This window comes from Heterodontus francisci, chromosome 14 (assembly GCF_036365525.1).
Source record: "Heterodontus francisci isolate sHetFra1 chromosome 14, sHetFra1.hap1, whole genome shotgun sequence".
NCBI lineage: Eukaryota > Metazoa > Chordata > Chondrichthyes > Heterodontiformes > Heterodontidae > Heterodontus > Heterodontus francisci.
This window is the reverse complement of record NC_090384.1, coordinates 3,865,471-3,880,996: the sequence shown is the minus strand read 5'-3', so window position 1 is coordinate 3,880,996 and position 15,526 is coordinate 3,865,471.

Here is a 15,526-nt window from a genome sequence, read left to right as displayed (position 1 = left end):
AGAGAGGGACTGTGAGACACCACTCAGTGTACAGATATCTCCCTGAGAGACAGGGACTGAGAGACACCAGTCAGTGTACAGATATCTCCCTGAGAGAGAGGGACTGTGAGACACCACTCAGTGTACAGATATCTCCCTGAGAGACAGGGACTGAGAGACACCAGTCAGTGTACAGATATCTCCCTGAGAGAGAGCAACTGAGAGATACCACTCAGTGTACAGATATCTCCCTCAGAGACAGGGACTGAGAGACACCAGTCAGAGTACAGATATCTCCCTGAGAGAGAGGGACTGAGAGACACCAGTCAGTGTACAGATATCTTCCTGAGAGACAGGGTCTGAGAGACACCAGTCAGTGTACAGATATCTCCCTGAGAGAGAGGGACTGAGAGACACCACTCAGTGTACATGAAGCTCCCTGAGAGACAGGGACTGAGAGACACCAGTCAGTGTACAGATATCTCCCTGAGAGAGAGGGACTGAGAGATACCACTCAGTGTATAGATATCTCCCTGAGAGACAGGGACTGAGAGACACCAGTCAGTGTACAGATATCTCCCTGAGAGAGAGGGACTGAGAGACACAACTCAGTGTACAGATATCTCCCTGAGAGACAGGGACTGAGAGACACCAGTCCGTGTACAGATATCTCCCTGAGAGAGAGGGACTGTGAGACACCACTCAGTGTACAGATATCTCCCTGAGAGACAGGGACTGAGAGACACCAGTCAGTGTATAGATATCTCCCTGAGAGAGAGGGACTGAGTGACACCACTCAGTGTACAGATATCTCCCTGAGAGACAGGGGCTGTGAGACAACACTCAGTGTACAGATATCTCCCTGAGAGGGAGGGACTGAGAGACACCAGTCAGTGTACAGATATCTCCCTGAGAGAGAGGGACTGAGAGACACCAGTCAGTGTACATATATCTCCCTGAGAGACAGGGACTGAGAGACACCACTCAGTGTACAGATATCTCCCTGAGAGAGAGGGACTGAGAGACACCACTCAGTGTACAGATATCTCCCTGAGAGACAGGGACTGAGAGACACCAGTCAGTGTACAGATATCTCCCTGAGAGAGAGCAACTGAGAGATACCACTCAGTGTACAGATATCTCCCTCAGAGACAGGGACTGAGAGACACCAGTCAGAGTACAGATATCTCCCTGAGAGAGGGGGACTGAGAGACACCAGTCAGTGTACAGATATCTCCCTGAGAGACAGGGACTGAGAGACACCAGTCAGTGTACAGATATCTCACTGAGAGAGAGGGACTGAGAGACACCACTCAGTGTACATGAAGCTCCCTGAGAGACAGGGACTGAGAGACACCAGTCAGTGTACAGATATCTCCCTGAGAGAGAGGGACTGAGAGACACCACTCAGTGTACAGATATCTCCCTGAGAGACAGGGACTGAGAGACACAGTCAGTGTACAGATATCTCCCTGAGAGAGAGGGACTGTGAGACACCACTCAGTGTACAGATATCTCCCTGAGAGACAGGGACTGAGAGACACCAGTCAGTGTATAGATATCTCGCTGAGAGAGAGGGACTGAGAGACACCACTCAGTGTACTGATATCTCCCTGAGAGACAGGGACTGAGAGACACCAGTCAGTGTACAGATATCTCCCTGAGAGAGAGTGACTGAGAGACACCACTCAGTGTACATGAAGCTCCCTGAGAGACAGGGACTGAGAGACACCAGTCAGTGTACAGATGTCTCCCTGAGAGAGAGGGACTGTGAGACACCACTCAGTGTACAGATATCTCCCTGAGAGACAGGGACTGAGAGACACCACTCAGTGTATAGATATCTCCCTGAGAGAGAGGGACTGAGAGACACCAGTCAGTGTACAGATGTCTCCCTGAGAGAGAGGGACTGTGAGACACCACTCAGTGTACAGATATCTCCCAGAGAGACAGGGACTGAGAGACACCAGTCAGTGTACAGATATCTCCCTGAGAGAGAGGGACTGTGAGACACCACTCAGTGTACAGATATCTCCCTGAGAGACAGGGACTGAGAGACACCAGTCAGTGTACAGATATCTCCCTGAGAGAGAGCAACTGAGAGATACCACTCAGTGTACAGATATCTCCCTCAGAGACAGGGACTGAGAGACACCAGTCAGAGTACAGATATCTCCCTGAGAGAGAGGGACTGAGAGACACCAGTCAGTGTACAGATATCACCCTGAGAGACAGGGACTGAGAGACACCAGTCAGTGTACAGATATCTCCCTGAGAGAGAGGGACTGAGAGACACCACTCAGTGTACATGAAGCTCCCTGAGAGACAGGGACTGAGAGACACCAGTCAGTGTACAGATATCTCCCTGAGAGAGAGGGACTGAGAGATACCACTCAGTGTATAGATATCTCCCTGAGAGACAGGGACTGAGAGACACCAGTCAGTGTACAGATATCTCCCTGAGAGAGAGGGACTGAGAGACACCACTCAGTGTACAGATATCTCCCTGAGAGACAGGGACTGAGAGACACCAGTCCGTGTACAGATATCTCCCTGAGAGAGAGGGACTGTGAGACACCACTCAGTGTACAGATATCTCCCTGAGAGACAGGGACTGAGAGACACCAGTCAGTGTATAGATATCTCCCTGAGAGAGAGGGACTGAGTGACACCACTCAGTGTACAGATATCTCCCTGAGAGACAGGGGCTGTGAGACAACACTCAGTGTACAGATATCTCCCTGAGAGGGAGGGACTGAGAGACACCAGTCAGTGTACATATATCTCCCTGAGAGACAGGGACTGAGAGACACCACTCAGTGTACAGATATCTCCCTGAGAGAGAGGGACTGAGAGACACCACTCAGTGTACAGATATCTCCCTGAGAGACAGGGACTGAGAGACACCAGTCAGTGTACAGATATCTCCCTGAGAGAGAGCAACTGAGAGATACCACTCAGTGTACAGATATCTCCCTCAGAGACAGGGACTGAGAGACACCAGTCAGAGTACAGATATCTCCCTGAGAGAGAGGGACTGAGAGACACCAGTCAGTGTACAGATATCTCCCTGAGAGACAGGGACTGAGAGACACCAGTCAGTGTACAGATATCTCCCTGAGAGAGAGGGACTGAGAGACACCACTCAGTGTACATGAAGCTCCCTGAGAGACAGGGACTGAGAGACACCAGTCAGTGTACAGATATCTCCCTGAGAGAGAGGGACTGAGAGACACCACTCAGTGTACAGATATCTCCCTGAGAGACAGGGACTGAGAGACACCAGTCAGTGTACAGATATCTCCCTGAGAGAGAGGGACTGTGAGACACCACTCAGTGTACAGATATCTCCCTGAGAGACAGGGACTGAGAGACACCAGTCAGTGTATAGATATCTCCCTGAGAGAGAGGGACTGAGAGACACCACTCAGTGTACAGATATCTCCCTGAGAGACAGGGACTGAGAGACACCAGTCAGTGTACAGATATCTCCCTGAGAGAGAGTGACTGAGAGACACCACTCAGTGTACATGAAGCTCCCTGAGAGACAGGGACTGAGAGACACCAGTCAGTGTACAGATGTCTCCCTGAGAGAGAGGGACTGTGAGACACCACTCAGTGTACAGATATCTCCCTGAGAGACAGGGACTGAGAGACACCACTCAGTGTATAGATATCTCCCTGACAGACAGGGACTGAGAGACACCAGTCAGTGTACAGATGTCTCCCTGAGAGAGAGGGACTGTGAGACACCACTCAGTGTACAGATATCTCCCTGAGAGACAGGGACTGAGAGACACCAGTCAGTGTACAGATATCTCCCTGAGAGAGAGGGACTGTGAGACACCACTCAGTGTACAGATATCTCCCTGAGAGACAGGGACTGAGAGACACCAGTCAGTGTACAGATATCTCCCTGAGAGAGAGCAACTGAGAGATACCACTCAGTGTACAGATATCTCCCTCAGAGACAGGGACTGAGAGACACCAGTCAGAGTACAGATATCTCCCTGAGAGTGAGGGACTGAGAGACACCAGTCAGTGTACAGATATCTTCCTGAGAGACAGGGACTGAGAGACACCAGTCAGTGTACAGATATCTCCCTGAGAGAGAGGGACTGAGAGACACCACTCAGTGTACATGAAGCTCCCTGAGAGACAGGGACTGAGAGACACCAGTCAGTGTACAGATATCTCCCTGAGAGAGAGGGACTGAGAGATACCACTCAGTGTATAGATATCTCCCTGAGAGACAGGGACTGAGAGACACCAGTCAGTGTACAGATATCTCCCTGAGAGAGAGGGACTGAGAGACACAACTCAGTGTACAGATATCTCCCTGAGAGACAGGGACTGAGAGACACCAGTCCGTGTACAGATATCTCCCTGAGAGAGAGGGACTGTGAGACACCACTCAGTGTACAGATATCTCCCTGAGAGACAGGGACTGAGAGACACCAGTCAGTGTATAGATATCTCCCTGAGAGAGAGGGACTGAGTGACACCACTCAGTGTACAGATATCTCCCTGAGAGACAGGGGCTGTGAGACAACACTCAGTGTACAGATATCTCCCTGAGAGGGAGGGACTGAGAGACACCAGTCAGTGTACAGATATCTCCCTGAGAGAGAGGGACTGAGAGACACCAGTCAGTGTACATATATCTCCCTGAGAGACAGGGACTGAGAGACACCACTCAGTGTACAGATATCTCCCTGAGAGAGAGGGACTGAGAGACTCCACTCAGTGTACAGATATCTCCCTGAGAGACAGGGACTGAGAGACACCAGTCAGTGTACAGATATCTCCCTGAGAGAGAGCAACTGAGAGATACCACTCAGTGTACAGATATCTCCCTCAGAGACAGGGACTGAGAGACACCAGTCAGAGTACAGATATCTCCCTGAGAGAGGGGGACTGAGAGACACCAGTCAGTGTACAGATATCTCCCTGAGAGACAGGGACTGAGAGACACCAGTCAGTGTACAGATATCTCACTGAGAGAGAGGGACTGAGAGACACCACTCAGTGTACATGAAGCTCCCTGAGAGACAGGGACTGAGAGACACCAGTCAGTGTACAGATATCTCCCTGAGAGAGAGGGACTGAGAGACACCACTCAGTGTACAGATATCTCCCTGAGAGACAGGGACTGAGAGACACAGTCAGTGTACAGATATCTCCCTGAGAGAGAGGGACTGTGAGACACCACTCAGTGTACAGATATCTCCCTGAGAGACAGGGACTGAGAGACACCAGTCAGTGTATAGATATCTCGCTGAGAGAGAGGGACTGAGAGACACCACTCAGTGTACTGATATCTCCCTGAGAGACAGGGACTGAGAGACACCAGTCAGTGTACAGATATCTCCCTGAGAGAGAGTGACTGAGAGACACCACTCAGTGTACATGAAGCTCCCTGAGAGACAGGGACTGAGAGACACCAGTCAGTGTACAGATGTCTCCCTGAGAGAGAGGGACTGTGAGACACCACTCAGTGTACAGATATCTCCCTGAGAGACAGGGACTGAGAGACACCACTCAGTGTATAGATATCTCCCTGAGAGAGAGGGACTGAGAGACACCAGTCAGTGTACAGATGTCTCCCTGAGAGAGAGGGACTGTGAGACACCACTCAGTGTACAGATATCTCCCAGAGAGACAGGGACTGAGAGACACCAGTCAGTGTACAGATATCTCCCTGAGAGAGAGGGACTGTGAGACACCACTCAGTGTACAGATATCTCCCTGAGAGACAGGGACTGAGAGACACCAGTCAGTGTACAGATATCTCCCTGAGAGAGAGCAACTGAGAGATACCACTCAGTGTACAGATATCTCCCTCAGAGACAGGGACTGAGAGACACCAGTCAGAGTACAGATATCTCCCTGAGAGAGAGGGACTGAGAGACACCAGTCAGTGTACAGATATCACCCTGAGAGACAGGGACTGAGAGACACCAGTCAGTGTACAGATATCTCCCTGAGAGAGAGGGACTGAGAGACACCACTCAGTGTACATGAAGCTCCCTGAGAGACAGGGACTGAGAGACACCAGTCAGTGTACAGATATCTCCCTGAGAGAGAGGGACTGAGAGATACCACTCAGTGTATAGATATCTCCCTGAGAGACAGGGACTGAGAGACACCAGTCAGTGTACAGATATCTCCCTGAGAGAGAGGGACTGAGAGACACCACTCAGTGTACAGATATCTCCCTGAGAGACAGGGACTGAGAGACACCAGTCCGTGTACAGATATCTCCCTGAGAGAGAGGGACTGTGAGACACCACTCAGTGTACAGATATCTCCCTGAGAGACAGGGACTGAGAGACACCAGTCAGTGTATAGATATCTCCCTGAGAGAGAGGGACTGAGTGACACCACTCAGTGTATAGATATCTCCCTGAGAGACAGGGGCTGTGAGACAACACTCAGTGTACAGATATCTCCCTGAGAGGGAGGGACTGAGAGACACCAGTCAGTGTACATATATCTCCCTGAGAGACAGGGACTGAGAGACACCACTCAGTGTACAGATATCTCCCTGAGAGAGAGGGACTGAGAGACACCACTCAGTGTACAGATATCTCCCTGAGAGACAGGGACTGAGAGACACCAGTCAGTGTACAGATATCTCCCTGAGAGAGAGCAACTGAGAGATACCACTCAGTGTACAGATATCTCCCTCAGAGACAGGGACTGAGAGACACCAGTCAGAGTACAGATATCTCCCTGAGAGAGAGGGACTGAGAGACACCAGTCAGTGTACAGATATCTCCCTGAGAGACAGGGACTGAGAGACACCAGTCAGTGTACAGATATCTCCCTGAGAGAGAGGGACTGAGAGACACCACTCAGTGTACATGAAGCTCCCTGAGAGACAGGGACTGAGAGACACCAGTCAGTGTACAGATATCTCCCTGAGAGAGAGGGACTGAGAGACACCACTCAGTGTACAGATATCTCCCTGAGAGACAGGGACTGAGAGACACCAGTCAGTGTACAGATATCTCCCTGAGAGAGAGGGACTGTGAGACACCACTCAGTGTACAGATATCTCCCTGAGAGACAGGGACTGAGAGACACCAGTCAGTGTATAGATATCTCCCTGAGAGAGAGGGACTGAGAGACACCACTCAGTGTACAGATATCTCCCTGAGAGACAGGGACTGAGAGACACCAGTCAGTGTACAGATATCTCCCTGAGAGAGAGTGACTGAGAGACACCACTCAGTGTACATGAAGCTCCCTGAGAGACAGGGACTGAGAGACACCAGTCAGTGTACAGATGTCTCCCTGAGAGAGAGGGACTGTGAGACACCACTCAGTGTACAGATATCTCCCTGAGAGACAGGGACTGAGAGACACCACTCAGTGTATAGATATCTCCCTGACAGACAGGGACTGAGCGACACCAGTCAGTGTACAGATGTCTCCCTGAGAGAAAGGGACTGTGAGACACCACTCAGTGTACAGATATCTCCCTGAGAGACAGGGACTGAGAGACAACATTCAGTGTACAGATATCTCCCTGAGAGAGAGTGACTTAGAGACACCACTCAGTGTACATGAAGCTCCCTGAGAGACAGGGACTGAGAGACACCACTCAGTGTATAGATATCTCCCTGAGAGACAGGGACTGAGAGACACCAGTCAGTGTACAGATATCTCCCTGAGAGAGAGGGACTGTGAGACACCACTCAGTGTACAGATATCTCCCTGAGAGACAGGGACTGAGAGACACCAGTCAGTGTATAGATATCTCAGTGAGAGAGAGGGACTGAGAGACACCACTCAGTGTACAGATATCTCCCTGAGAGACAGGGACTGAGAGACACCAGTCAGTGTACAGATATCTCCCTGAGAGAGAGTGACTGAGAGACACCACTCAGTGTACATGAAGCTCCCTGAGAGACAGGGACTGAGAGACACCAGTCAGTGTACAGATGTCTCCCTGAGAGAGAGGGACTGTGAGACACCACTCAGTGTACAGATATCTCCCTGAGAGACAGGGACTGAGAGACACCACTCAGTGTATAGATATCTCCCTGACAGACAGGGACTGAGAGACACCAGTCAGTGTACAGATGTCTCCCTGAGAGAGAGGGACTGTGAGACACCACTCAGTGTACAGATATCTCCCTGAGAGACAGGGACTGAGAGACACCAGTCAGTGTACAGATATCTCCCTGAGAGAGAGGGACTGTGAGACACCACTCAGTGTACATGAAGCTCCCTGAGAGACAGGGACTGAGAGACACCAGTCAGTGTACAGATGTCTCCCTGAGAGAGAGGGACCGTGAGACACCAGTCAGTGTACAGATATCTCCCTGAGAGACAGGGACTGAGAGACACCAGTCAGTGTACAGATATCTCCCTGAGAGAGAGGGACTGTGAGACACCACTCAGTGTACAGATATCTCCCTGAGAGACAGGGACTGAGAGACACCAGTCAGTGTACAGATATCTCCCTGAGAGAGAGCAACTGAGAGATACCACTCAGTGTACAGATATCTCCCTCAGAGACAGGGACTGAGAGACACCAGTCAGAGTACAGATATCTCCCTGAGAGAGAGGGACTGAGAGACACCAGTCAGTGTACAGATATCTCCCTGAGAGACAGGGACTGAGAGACACCAGTCAGTGTACAGATATCTCCCTGAGAGAGAGGGACTGAGTGACACCACTCAGTGTACATGAAGCTCCCTGAGAGACAGGGACTGAGAGACACCAGTCAGTGTACAGATATCTCCCTGAGAGAGAGGGACTGAGAGATACCACTCAGTGTATAGATATCTCCCTGAGAGACAGGGACTGAGAGACACCAGTCAGTGTACAGATATCTCCCTGAGAGAGAGGGACTGAGAGACACCACTCAGTGTACAGATATCTCCCTGAGAGACAGGGACTGAGAGACACCAGTCCGTGTACAGATATCTCCCTGAGAGAGAGGGACTGTGAGACACCACTCAGTGTACAGATATCTCCCTGAGAGACAGGGACTGAGAGACACCAGTCAGTGTATAGATATCTCCCTGAGAGAGAGGGACTGAGTGACACCACTCAGTGTACAGATATCTCCCTGAGAGACAGGGGCTGTGAGACACCACTCAGTGTACAGATATCTCCCTGAGAGGGAGGGACTGAGAGACACCAGTCAGTGTACAGATATCTCCCTGAGAGACAGGGACTGAGAGACACCAGTCAGTGTACAGATATCTCCCTGAGAGACAGGGACTGAGAGACACCACTCAGTGTACAGATATCTCCCTGAGAGACAGGGACTGAGAGACACCAGTCCGTGTACAGATATCTCCCTGAGAGAGAGGGACTGTGAGACACCACTCAGTGTACAGATATCTCCCTGAGAGACAGGGACTGAGAGACACCAGTCAGTTTATAGATATCTCCCTGAGAGAGAGGGACTGAGTGACACCACTCAGTGTACAGATATCTCCCTGAGAGACAGGGGCTGTGAGACACCACTCAGTTTACAGATATCTCCCTGAGAGGGAGGGACTGAGAGACACCAGTCAGTGTACAGATATCTCCCTGAGAGAGAGGGACTGAGAGACACCAGTCAGTGTACATATATCTCCCTGAGAGACAGGGACTGAGAGACACCACTCAGTGTACAGATATCTCCCTGAGAGAGAGGGACTGAGAGACACCACTCAGTGTACAGATATCTCCCTGAGAGACAGGGACTGAGAGACACCAGTCAGTGTACAGATATCTCCCTGAGAGAGAGGGACTGTGAGACACCACTCAGTGTACAGATATCTCCCTGAGAGACAGGGACTGAGAGACACCAGTCAGTGTACAGATATCTCCCTGAGAGAGAGCAACTGAGAGATACCACTCAGTGTACAGATATCTCCCTCAGAGACAGGGACTGAGAGACACCAGTCAGAGTACAGATATCTCCCTGAGAGAGAGGGACTGAGAGACACCAGTCAGTGTACAGATATCTCCCTGAGAGACAGGGACTGAGAGACACCAGTCAGTGTACAGATATCTCCCTGAGAGAGAGGGACTGAGAGACACCACTCAGTGTACATGAAGCTCCCTGAGAGACAGGGACTGAGAGACACCAGTCAGTGTACAGATATCTCCCTGAGAGAGAGGGACTGAGAGACACCACTCAGTGTACAGATATCTCCCTGAGAGACACCAGTCAGTGTACAGATATCTCCCTGAGAGAGAGGGACTGTGAGACACCACTCAGTGTACAGATATCTCCCTGAGAGACAGGGACTGAGAGACACCAGTCAGTGTATAGATATCTCCCTGAGAGAGAGGGACTGAGAGACACCACTCAGTGTACAGATATCTCCCTGAGAGACAGGGACTGAGAGACACCAGTCAGTGTACAGATATCTCCCTGAGAGAGAGGGACTGTGAGACACCACTCAGAGTACAGATATCGCCCTGAGAGACAGGGACTGAGAGACACCAGTCAGTGTACAGATATCTCCCTGAGAGAGAGGGACTGAGAGACACCACTCAGTGTACAGATATCTCCCTGAGAGACAGGGACTGAGAGACACCAGTCAGTGTACAGATGTCTCCCTGAGAGAGAGGGACAGTGAGACACCACTCAGTGTACAGATATCTCCCTGAGAGACAGGGACTGAGAGACACCACTCTGTATAGATATCTCCCCGACAGACAGGGACTGAGAGACACCAGTCAGTGTACAGATATCTCCCTGAGAGACAGGGGCTGTGAGACACCACTCAGTGTACAGATATCTCCCTGAGAGAGAGGGACTGAGAGACACCAGTCAGTGTACATATATCTCCCTGAGAGACAGGGACTGAGAGACACTACTCAGTTTACAGATATCTCCCTGAGAGACAGGGACTGAGAGACACCACTCAGTGTACAGATATCTCCCTGAGAGGGAGGGACTGAGAGACACCAGTCAGTGTACAGATATCTCCCTTGAGAGAGAGGGACTGAGAGACACCAGTCAGTGTACATATATCTCCCTTAGAGACAGGGACTGAGAGACACCAGTCAGTGTACAGATATCTCCCTGAGAGAGAGGGACTGTGAGACACCACTCAGTGTACAGATATCTCCCTGAGAAACAGGGACTGAGAGACACCAGTCAGTGTATAGATATCTCCCTGAGCGAGAGGGACTGAGTGACACCACTCAGTGTACAGATATCTCCCTGAGAGACAGGGGCTGTGAGACACCACTCAGTGTACAGATATCTCCCTGAGAGGGAGGGACTGAGAGACACCAGTCAGTGTACAGATATCTCCCTGAGAGAGAGGGACTGAGAGACACCAGTCAGTGTACATATATCTCCCTGAGAGACAGGGACTGAGAGACACCACTCAGTGTACAGATATCTCCCTGAGAGAGAGGGACTGAGAGACACCACTCAGTGTACAGATATCTCCCTGAGAGACAGGGACTGAGAGACACCAGTCAGTGTACAGATATCTCCCTGAGAGAGAGCAACTGAGAGATACCACTCAGTGTACAGATATCTCCCTCAGAGACAGGGACTGAGAGACACCAGTCAGAGTACAGATATCTCCCTGAGAGAGAGGGACTGAGAGACACCAGTCAGTGTACAGATATCTCCCTGAGAGACAGGGACTGAGAGACACCAATCAGTGTACAGATATCTCCCTGAGAGAGAGGGACTGAGAGACACCACTCAGTGTACATGAAGCTCCCTGAGAGACAGGGACTGAGAGACACCAGTCAGTGTACAGATATCTCCCTGAGAGAGAGGGACTGAGAGACACCACTCAGTGTACAGATATCTCCCTGAGAGACAGGGACTGAGAGACACCAGTCAGTGTACAGATATCTCCCTGAGAGAGAGGGACTGTGAGACACCACTCAGTGTACAGATATCTCCCTGAGAGACAGGGACTGAGAGACACCAGTCAGTGTATAGATATCTCCCTGAGAGAGAGGGACTGAGAGACACCACTCAGTGTACAGATATCTCCCTGAGAGACAGGGACTGAGAGACACCAGTCAGTGTACAGATATCTCCCTGAGAGAGAGTGATTGAGAGACACCACTCAGTGTACATGAAGCTCCCTGAGAGACAGGGACTGAGAGACACCACTCAGTGTACAGATATCTCCCTGAGAGACAGGGACTGAGAGACACCACTCAGTGTATAGATATCTCCCTGACAGACAGGGACTGAGAGACACCAGTCAGTGTACAGATGTCTCCCTGAGAGAGAGGGACTGTGAGACACCACTCAGTGTACAGATATCTCCCTGAGAGACAGGGACTGAGAGACACCAGTCAGTGTACATGAAGCTCCCTGAGAGACAGGGACTGAGAGACACCAGTCAGTGTACAGATGTCTCCCTGAGAGAGAGGGACTGTGAGACACCACTCAGTGTACGGATATCTCCCTGAGAGACAGGGACTGAGAGACACCACTCAGTGTATAGATATCTCCCTGACAGACAGGGACTGAGAGACACCAGTCAGTGTACAGATGTCTCCCTGAGAGAGAGGGACTGTGAGACACCACTCAGTGTACAGATATCTCCCTGAGAGACAGGGACTGAGAGACACCAGTCAGTGTACAGATATCTCCCTGAGAGAGAGGGACTGTGAGACACCACTCAGTGTACAGATATCTCCCTGAGAGACAGGGACAGAGAGACACCAGTCAGTGTACAGATATCTCCCTGAGAGAGAGCAACTGAGAGATACCACTCAGTGTACAGATATCTCCCTCAGAGACAGGGACTGAGAGACACCAGTCAGAGTACAGATATCTCCCTGAGAGAGAGGGACTGAGAGACACCAGTCAGTGTACAGATATCTCCCTGAGAGACAGGGACTGAGAGACACCAGTCAGTGTACAGATATCTCCCTGAGAGAGAGGGACTGAGAGACACCACTCAGTGTACATGAAGCTCCCTGAGAGACAGGGACTGAGAGACACCAGTCAGTGTACAGATATCTCCCTGAGAGAGAGGGACTGAGAGACACCACTCAGTGTACAGATATCTCCCTGAGAGACAGGGACTGAGAGACACCAGTCAGTGTACAGATATCTCCCTGAGAGAGAGGGACTGTGAGACACCACTCAGTGTACAGATATCTCCCTGAGAGACAGGGACTGAGAGACACCAGTCAGTGTACAGATATCTCCCTGAGAGAGAGGGACTGTGAGACACCACTCAGTGTACAGATATCTCCCTGAGAGACAGGGACTGAGAGACACCAGTCAGTGTATAGATATCTCCCTGAGAGAGAGGGACTGAGAGACACCACTCAGTGTACAGATATCTCCCTGAGAGACAGGGACTGAGAGACACCAGTCAGTGTACAGATATCTCCCTGAGAGAGAGGGACTGAGAGACACCACTCAGTGTACATGAAGCTCCCTGAGAGACAGGGACTGAGAGACACCAGTCAGTGTACAGATGTCTCCCTGAGAGAGAGGGACTGTGAGACACCACTCAGTGTACAGATATCTCCCTGAGAGACAGGGGCTGTGAGACACCACTCAGTGTACAGATATCTCCCTGAGAGAGAGGGACTGAGAGACACCAGTCAGTGTACAGATATCTCCCTGAGAGAGAGGGACTGAGAGACACCAGTCAGTGTACATATATCTCCCTCAGAGACAGGGACTGAGAGACACCACTCAGTGTACAGATATCTCCCTGAGAGAGAGAGACTGAGAGACACCACTCAGTGTACAGATATCTCCCTGAGAGAGAGGGACTGAGAGACACCAGTCATACAGATATCTCCCTGAGAGAGAGCAACTGAGAGACACCACTCAGTGTACAGATATCTCCCTCAGAGACAGGGACTGAGAGACACCACTCAGTGTACAGATATCTCCCTGAGAGAGAGGGACTGAGAGACACCACTCAGTGTACAGATATCTGGCTGAGAGACAGGGACTGAGAGACACCACTCAGTGTACATAAAGCTCCCTGAGAGACAGGGACTGAGAGACACCAGTCATTGTACAGATATCTCCCTGAGAGACACCACTCAGTGTACATAAAGCTCCCTGAGAGACAGGGACTGAGAGACACCAGTCAGTGTACAGATATCTCCCTGAGAGACAGGGACTGAGAGACACCAGTCAGTGTATAGTTATCTCCCTGAGAGAGAGGGACTGAGAGACACCACTCAGTGTATAGATATCTCCCTGACAGACAGGGACTGAGAGACACCAGTCAGTGTACGGATATCTCCCTGAGAGACAGGGGCTGTGAGACACCACTCAGTGTACAGATATCTCCCTGAGAGGGAGGGACTGAGAGACACCAGTCAGTTTACAGATATCTCCCTGAGAGAGAGGGACTGAGAGACACCAGTCAGTGTACATATATCTCCCTGAGAGACAGGGACTGAGAGACACCACTCAGTGTACAGATATCTCCCTGAGAGAGAGGGACTGAGAGACACCAGTCAGTGTACAGATATCTCCCTGAGAGAGAGGGACTGTGAGACACCACTCAGTGTACAGATATCTCCCTGAGAGAGAGGGACTGAGAGACACCAGTCAGTGTACATATATCTCCCTGAGAGACAGGGACTGAGAGACACCACTCAGTGTACAGATATCTCCCTGAGAGACAGGGACTGAGAGACACCAGTCAGAGTACAGATATCTCCCTGAGAGAGAGGGACTGAGAGACACCACTCAGTGGACAGATATCACCCTGAGAGACAGGGACTGTGAGACACCAGTCAGTGTACAGATATCTCCCTGAGAGAGAGGGAATGTGAGACACCACTCAGTGCACAGATATCTCCCTGAGAGAGAGGGACTGAGAGACACCACTCAGTGTACAGATAACTCCCTGAGAGACACCACTCAGTATACATAAAGCTCCCTGAGAGACAGGGACTGAGAGACACCAGTCAGTGTACAGATATCTCCCTGAGAGACAGGGACTGAGAGACACCACTCAGTGTACAGATACCTCCCTGAGAGAGAGGGACTGAGAGACACCAGTCAGTGTGCAGATATCTCCCTGAGAGAGAGGGACTGAGAGACACCACTCAGTGTACAGATATCTCCCTGAGAGACAGGGACTGAGAGACACCAGTCAGAGTACAGATATCTCCCTGAGAGAGAGGGACTGAGAGACACCATTCAGTGTACAGATATCTCCCTGAGAGACAGGAACTGAGAGACACCACTCAGTGTACAGATATCTCCCTGAGAGAGAGGGACTGAGAGACACCACTCAGTGTACAGATATCTCCCTGAGAGACAAGGACTGAGAGACACCAGTCAGTGTACATATATCTCCCTGAGAGACAGGGACTGAGAGACACCACTCAGTGTACAGATACCTCCCTGAGAGAGGGACTGAGAGACACCAGTCAGTGTACATATATCTCCCTGAGAGACAGGGACTGAGAGACACCAGTCAGTGTACAGATATCTCCCTGAGAGAGAGGGACTGAGAGACACCGCTCAGTGTACAGATATCTCCCTGAGAGAGAGGGACTGAGAGACACTAGTCAGCGTACAGATATCTCCCTGAGAGAGAGGGACTGAGAGACA